The following is an 8,358-nucleotide window of genomic DNA, read 5'->3' as shown; positions in this document are numbered from 1 at the left end:
TGTGTTCGTTTCAGGTGTACAGCTAAGTGATTCAGTTATACATATACATATATCCATTCTTTTTCAGATTCTTTTCCCATATAGGTAATTACAGAATATTTAGAGTTCCCTGTGCTATACAGCAGGTCCTTGTTGAATAAATCACCCATTTTAGCTACACCTTTTCTGTCTTTGGTATTGCATTTAAAAAAATCTAATTCTTAAAACTCGTGCTCACAGCTGAGACCGGCACAGACCCAATTCTAAACCGGCACTGTATTTGGCTTTTCACAAGGCACCAGGCTCTCTGATGGGAAGAGCAGCTGTTCTATCAAATGGCAACTCCTTCCTCCACGGTGAAAATGTGGAATCACCCAGCTATTTTCATCTGTGTAGATAATAATTTCCTTCCATAACCTGCCTTCTCCCTCTCCTCTCTCTTTCCTGTTTATCTGAGGGGAAGCTGTGTGTGCTGTCTAGCTGGACTTGGCCGTCGGGAAGGATGGTGACCACCTCAGAGGGGATAAACTAGAGGAATTGGTCTTATCAACAGTCATCACGTGAGATCTCTCTCTCTCTCTTTTTTTTTTTTAAAGAAGAGTCAGCTGTGAGTCTTTGGTTGGTCCAGGAATCTCACAATTCTGAGCCTGGGAGTTGGGTCAGTGGCTCCTGACACCTCATCTCCCACGTGGGTCGACCCAAAGGTGCTACTTCCTTCAGGAAACCTCTTCTTCCCTCCTGGGAAACAGAGCGAACAGGTGATGATGGCTTCTCAGGGAGCACCCTCTCAAATCTTTGCTCTGAACGCACTCTAAATCACAACCTCCTCATAACTTCGTCTTATTTTACTCAGAGGTATTTTTCAAGCCTTCCTGTAGAACTGGGTATTTTGTTTATAACATAGTCTTGGATGTATTTACTCGCCAATCTGCCAGGGGGATGATCTGTCTTGTGATTTGCCCCGTGAAAATATCTAGAGAATAGGATCTTGTTAGTCGCTTGAAAACCACTTGTAAAGAAGAACGGGTTTCGAGATGATTTGTGGGTTGTTGGTTTTTTTTTGGTCCTTCCCTGTCTCTGCCCCCTTCCCCCCACTTCCTCGTGGGTTAATCGTTTTGAAGGATGTTACTTGCCTACAGAGTGCACCACCCCATCTTGGATTAAGAGAAAAAGGGAAGATTATTGTTGATCCCTGAGGTCTGAGGACCCCTGTTCATTTTTGGACACTGGCAGGTGGGCAAGGTCCCCGGTAAACCAGCCGAGCTGTTGCAATGGGTCACAAAGCTGGGACGTCTGAGAAACTCATGTCACAATCAGTTGCTCCCTCTCTCCCTGGTCTCATTCTTCCCTGACATTTGGAAAAATATGGTGAAGATCAGTTAACCCAAGCAATGCAGATGCTGACTGTAGAAGAGCCCCAGGTACACCGATCTCAGGCCCTGCTGTCGGGCCTGGCAGGCTGGCCTCTCCTGTGAGCTCCTTTGACTTAGCAAAACAAAACTGAGGTGAAAACCAAAAGGCAAAGCAGGGGAAATGTGGTCGGGCTGTTGCCTGCTGTCATTAAGCAACACCACTTTTGATCCACTTACTATTTCGGACACCTGCATAGTAAAAGTATTTGGTTATTATCATGGGGGGGTGTCCTACACGCTGAAAAAAATGAGTAAGACGTGTGTGTGTGTGTGTGTGTGGTGTGTAGGGGGCAGGAAATTCACCCCACCAAGAAGTCAGGCTCACAAGTTCGGTGCTGAGGCCAGTGAGAAAAGACAATTTCTGGATTATGTTCAGGCAGATGGAGTGGGAAACTGAAATTCCTGCCTCGGCACAATTCTCACTAATATTTATTAATTTGTTTGGGCTGCATTGGGTCTTCGTTGCTCCGCGCGTGCTTTCTCTAGTTGCAGTGAGTGGGGGCTACTCTTTGTTGCGGTGCACGGGCTTCTCATTGTGGTGGCTTTTCTTTTTGCAGAGCATGGGCTCTAAGTACGCAGTCTTCAGTAGTTGTTGGCACGTGGGCTTTGTTGCTCCATGGCATGTGGGATCTTCCCGGACTAGGGATTGGACCCGTGTCCCCTGCGTTGGCAGGCAGATTCTTAACAACTGTTCCACCAGGGAGGTTCCCTCTCACTGATATTTAAAAGAGAGAAAATCTCCCAACTATTGGAAAGAGGTAGCAATTGCAGCCTGATGCCTTCATGCAGAAATGCCTTGGTGACTGGACGTTTGGGGAGCATCACACCCGTGACTAAGAGGGGCAGGGCACCAGCTGGGTTTTCAGACACTTGGCTGTAGGGCAGACAAGTTATTGAACTTTGCTGAGCCTCCACTGGATTGGATGGGGTGCTTTTTTTTTGATGTGGACCGTTTTTAATGTCTTTATTGAATTTGTTACAATATTGCTTCTGTTTTTTTAATGTTTCGGTTGTTTGGCTGCAAGGCATGTGGGGATCTTAGCTCCCCGACCAGGATCGAACCCACACCCCCTGCACTGGAAGGCAAAGTCTTAACCACTGGACTGCCAGGGAGGCCCTGGATGGGTTCTTAGACTTAAAACTCTAAGATCTGAAAAATTTTGACCAATACTGTTCCCTGTTGCTATCGGGGAAACTGACACCACACAGTAAGCCATGGAGATGCTTTTAACGACGGGTTACAAAATAACAATGCCACAGTGCCATACTCTTCACTCAGCCCCTTCAATGTGCCAGGCGTTGTACTCTGGTGATTTTGCCGGGTGGGTGTTGTGGCCTTTGTGCAGATGAGAACCTTGAGTCACTTGGTGCAGTCTCCCAGCCAGTGACAGGCAGGGAGAGTCCTCTGCCGCCCAAGCCTGGTTCCTGGCGTTCATCCTACACACCAGCTCTGACTCGGCATGGGTGAGCTCGGGGGCCACCTGAAACATGGCATCTCGAGGGGCTGAAGATGCCCACAGAGGAGTCACATGACTTTCACGCTGTCTCTGTCCCTGGTTTGTGAGACGGGAAACAAAGGGGCCACTGTTCAGCCAGAAACTGCCCAGCAGAGGCAAGGATGCTCTGGTGAACTGGAGTCTCACTTAGGGTCACCAGACCTGGGCAAGTGAAAAACCCGGGACACCCCCTTAAACCTGAATTTCAGATAAACCGCGAATACTTTGTTAGTGTAAATTATATCCTGCGAAATATCTGGGACATATTTATACTAAACAGTACCCGTGGTTTACCTGGAAATTCAGATGTAACTGCATCTTCTCTGGCAGCCCCAAGCTCACGATATCATATCGTTGTTGTGGACTCCGCTCAGAAAGCCCACGAATCAAAATTCTTGCCATCCTTCGAGGCCCGAGACCCAGATAACACGTCTCTGCGAAGCTGTCTCTTCTCCCGGCCCCCAGCACACTGTGCCTGTCACGTAGTCACAGAACAAGCCTTGCTCCTCTCTCAGACATCAGACTCGTGAGGCAGACGCTGGTCCTTTTCCCACAGCTCCTCACTGTGGAATTCATTCATTCCACACTATGCCAACCGCAAAGCAGATGTGGATGCTGATCTCGTGGGTTTTCGTTTCGTAGGAAAGCACGGCATTATCTGGGCAGTTATGAACAGCTGCGTGAAGGGATGGGCCAAAGTGCTGCAGAAGGGCTGCTCTGAGGCTGGGGTCCTGCACGGCTTCTCTGGGGGGTGGTGCTCAGGGGCCAGGATGAACAGGAGGAACCCACGCGACAAGTCAAGAGAAATTTCCAGAAGACACTGAGGGGTAAGAAAATCTGGTCAGTTTGGGGAACTGAAGGCAGGCCTTCGACATGGAAGTGGGACCCAGAGGTTTTCTATGCGGTGGGTGGCATGGGACCGAGCTCCACACCAAGTGAAGTTGGTGAGTTAGCGGTGGGTAGTGGGGGCACGATATAATCTGTTATAAGCTTTTTGGGCTGCTTGTGAGAATTACACAAAGCGAAGCACCAGAGTGGAAGAAGCGAGACCACTCAGAGGCCATTATAGGAATTCAGGTGAGAGAGACATGGGGGACGCAATATGGAAAGGGGCTCACTTGCTGTCCCACCTGTTCTGGAACTTGTCGACTCCCCCCAAGAAGTGGAGGCTGTCCTCCCTTGGCTCCTGGGTGAGATTTTCCCAGCCGGCCTTGACGGATGGCAGGTGGGGAGGTGATGCTAGCGTGACTTTCCCAGGCAGGTGGGGAAAGGCAGTGTGGATTCTGCCCGCCCTGCCCTCCCCCCACCCCGCATGCTCACCCCTGGGACCCCAGTCTCACTCCGTGAAGAAGCTCACACCAGCCCATAGGGAGAGGCCTCCGGTGGAAGCCCCTGCGAAGATTGTGGCCGCCAAACCAGCCACATGGACACCAGACGAGCCACCCGCCATGCCTGGTCTGAATCCCTGACCCACAGCATCCATGAGCACGGGAAACGTTGCTTTGAACCGTTAGACTCTGGGGGTGAAACGTTGCGCAGCCATAGTAACTGAAACAAGAAGATCCTGGTTGGAAACTTGGGTGGGTAGCAGGGGACCTGGAGAAAAGTGGACCCATCTGAGATGCTGAAAGGAGACAATATTAACAAGATGGTAGTCATGAAAGGGATGGAAAACGTCCTCAAGTAGGAAGATAGGAGGAAAGGCCCAGATGGAACACATTTTTTTTTTTTTTTTACTGTAGTACACGGGCCCTCTCACTGCTGCGGCCTCTCCCATTTCGGAGCACAGGCTCCGGACGCGCAGGTCCAGCGGCCACGGGCCCATGGGCCCAGCCGCTCCGCGGCATGTGGGATCCTCCCAGACCGGGGCACGAACCCGCGCCCCCCACATCGGCAGGCGGACTCTCAACCACTGACGCCACCAGGGAAGCCCAGAACACATTTTTAAAATCCCTCTTTACATTTTGATGGTGCATGCATTTCAGCTCGAGAGCTTCATTCATTCAGTTTAATAATTTGATCCCTGGTAAAATGCAGATTACTCAGGGACTGGTAAAATTTGAGTTTTTCATTCATTTATTAACATCTTAGGCATGGATAAAAGATTTTGAGATGAAATTTTCTTTTCAGTAAAGAAAATGGAGGGGACTTCCCTGGTGGCGCAATGGTTAAGACTCCACGCCCCCAATGCAGGGGGCCCGAGGTAGGCTCCCTGGTCAGGGAACTAGATCCCACACGCATGCTGCAACTAAGAGTTCGCATGCCGCAACTAAGTAGCTGCAAGCCACAACTAAGGAGCTGCCAAGCCACAACTAAGGAGCCCATGAGCTGCAACTAAGGAGCTGGCGAGCCCGCAACTGAGGAGCCCGCTTGCCGCAACTAAGACCTGGCGCAACCAAATAAATAAATTAATTAATTAATTAAAAAAAAGAATGATTAAAAAAAAGAAAATGGAGGCACCTCAGGGCCAAGTGGGGAGATGTCCCAAGGAAGGAAAGAGAAAGAAAATTAGGACACAAAATACAAATGATGCCTCCATAGGGCATCAGCCCTGACTCTTTATCCTGCTGCAGTTACCGGGGAAGATGCCCACAGGTGACGTGCATGTGCTTACCATGTGCCCGTCATCTCAAGCACGACCCCACTGAATCCTCACAATGAACACGGAAGGCAGTGCCACTGCCACACCTTCCACCAGGAAACCGAGCGCAGAGAGGGGAAGTAACTGGCACAAGGACCCGTGCCCGCTCCACGCGGGACAGAGCCTGCCTCTCCCCCCATACCGTTTACACAGGTGGCCTCTCGTGTCTGTACAACGTCACGCATCTGTGAATGAGTGGGCTGTGCTCTGCTCCTCGGGACTTTAAAAACTGGGGTTAGGGAGTGAGTGTGTGTGTGTGTGCAGGGTGGGGGGACAGGTGATTGCACACAAACAGCCCGCATCAAGGCAGCTCTGAAAATGGCAGGTGACAGAGACCCCATCTTGCCCCCAACTTTGATTCTCTGCCAGCTATCATGGCTAAGCTGTGGCCAGCGGGATGGGAATGGAAATGATACACCTGCCTTCGTTTTTAATTTTTAAAAAAAAGTTAAAAAATTTTTAAAGGTTTTTTAAAACATTTATTTTTGGCTGTGTTGGGTCTTCATTGCTGCGCACGGGCTTTCTCTAGTTGCGGTGAGCAGGGGCCACTCTTCGTTGCAGTGCGCAGGCTTCTCATTGCGGTGGCTTCTCTTGTTACGGAGCATGGGCTCTAGGCGTGCGGGCTTTAGTCATTGTGGCTCGTGGGCTCTAGAGCACAGGCTCAGTAGTTGTGGTGCACGGGCTTAGTTGCTCCGCGGCCTGTGGGATCTTCCCGGACCAGGGCTCGAACTCGTGTCACCTGCATTGGCAGGCGGATTCTTAACCACTGCACCGCCAGGGAAGTCCCTACACCTGCTTTCCTAAAACGGGGGTGCAACTCCCTTTACAGGCTGGTGAGCAGTCTTAGGGCCTGGAACACTGACATCGGGGGTCTGTCTGTCCCCAACTGCCCTAACCCACCCTAGGTTGGCTTTGCCCAGGCTTTTACCTGGGAGAGAAATACACTTGTGTTTATGCCTCTGTTATTTTGGGTATTTGCTATGGGAGAATTTATATTGTAACTAATGTAGGCAACAAAGGAGGTGTGAATAGAGTGGATGGAAGCTCTGAGAAGGAAAAGTTATGTGTGTAAATGTTTTATTGATCTTCCCTCCCCACATGCATGCGTATACGGTCAGGAAGGTGTTTTTGAGAAAATATGGGATCCACACTCATGGAGGCCCATTCTTCTTGGCTTTTGCAGTATGTGTTTTTCTTTACTTGCGGACCTTTCTTACTAAGCGATTTTTGTTTCAGTCTAACGTTAAATGATTAAATTGAGCTAGCTAAGCCCGCGTCAGCTGGAAGAATGGGGAGAGGGTGAGACCAGAGCTGTGGACCAAGGGACAGGGTAACCTGCAAGCTGGACTTCGTTCCTAGGTCTTTTATGTTCATCTGAATCTTAGTTGATTGTGGATTTTCAGCAAAACGGGGAAAAATAAAGTCCATGCATGCTGTAGTCTGGCACAGGTGAATGCTCTAGAATCTGAGAGGTGCTCTGAAGTTATCAGAGACTAATCCAAACAGACATACCCCACTGCATCCAGGCAGTGTCTTTGCACTCCAAGAATTTTAGTTAGCCTCTATGTATGACCATATCTATTCAAAAGAGGTTTTCTAAAAAAGGAGATATATAGGAAATTATCTCTGCAATGCTGTAGTCTGTTTTTTCTTCACTTATAAATGCACACCAAAAATTTTAGTTACCACATGAATTTTGTGTAGAGCTAATTCACTCAATATAAAAAAGGCTCTCACAAATCAAGACAAACAAAACAACGGTCAAATATAATGCAAGACGTTGATTTCACCAGTGGTCTCAGTCAATGGCCTCCCAGTATCCAGGCTCTGGGTGGTGCCCTCTGGCGCATGCTCTGCTTGGCAGGAGGACTTGCTTTGGCTGATGGGATGGGAGTGTCTGCACACACAGGGCAGAGACAGAAGGGCACTGGAGTCTCTTTTTCCTCTGTCTAATCCCTGCCGCTGTCAGGAGAGCAAGCCTGGGCCAGCCTGACTGAGGAAGGGACCCACACAAAGCAGAGCCGACTCGATCCTGCACGGCTGGCTCAAGCGACAGGACGCCACCCGCTCGGCTCAGGTAGGATCAGCAAACCACCGGAGGACCTGAAGCCTCTGGAGAAATCAACAGTTGTTTTCTAAGCCACTGAATTTTGTGGTAGTTTGTTGTTGACTAGGTCATAGCTAACAAGTGCTGATAAAAACTGAAAAAATGTAAATGGCCAGTAAATCAATCTAAAGATCTTCAATCTGATCCATAATTAAAGAAATGCAGGATTACAACAGTGAGATGGTATATCAAGTTAGCAGAAATTAAGAATGTGGTAGCACAGCTCTGGTGATGGTGTGTGGGAATCAGGCACTTTCCCAGGTGGTAGATTTTATTTAATTAATTAATTTATTTCAATTTTTAAATTTGTTTCAAAATTAAACTCAGGACACATTGACTTCATAGGAAATCCACTAGAATGTTTTTCCAGGCTGAACACCTGTTTCCCCTTAGTCTCCCCTAACAGAGCATGTACATGCTAACTACTTTCATTTTGCAGTCACTGCTGTCCCACCCCTACCAGTTATACCAAGACCACCTCAACTGTGTGTGTGGTATTCTGAATGTTCTTAGTTATGCCCTAATTTCAATAACTGAAAAAGATTTTCTGCCATAAGCTGTCACTTGAATTCTTTGGCTACTTTTGAAGTCCAAAGAACACTGAAATGATTCTCCTTTGGGAGGATTATTTTACAGGCATTAGTGACTAGCCCCTGGGGCTGTGGGGGTCCCAGGTGGTAGATTTGCTAAGGTATTCCAGCAACACCGAGTATGGTGGGTGTG

This window comes from Phocoena sinus, chromosome 2 (genome assembly GCF_008692025.1).
Source record: "Phocoena sinus isolate mPhoSin1 chromosome 2, mPhoSin1.pri, whole genome shotgun sequence".
In the NCBI taxonomy this organism is placed as follows: domain Eukaryota; kingdom Metazoa; phylum Chordata; class Mammalia; order Artiodactyla; family Phocoenidae; genus Phocoena; species Phocoena sinus.
The sequence above is the reverse complement of the archived record's forward strand: the minus strand, read 5'-3'. Positions refer to the sequence as shown.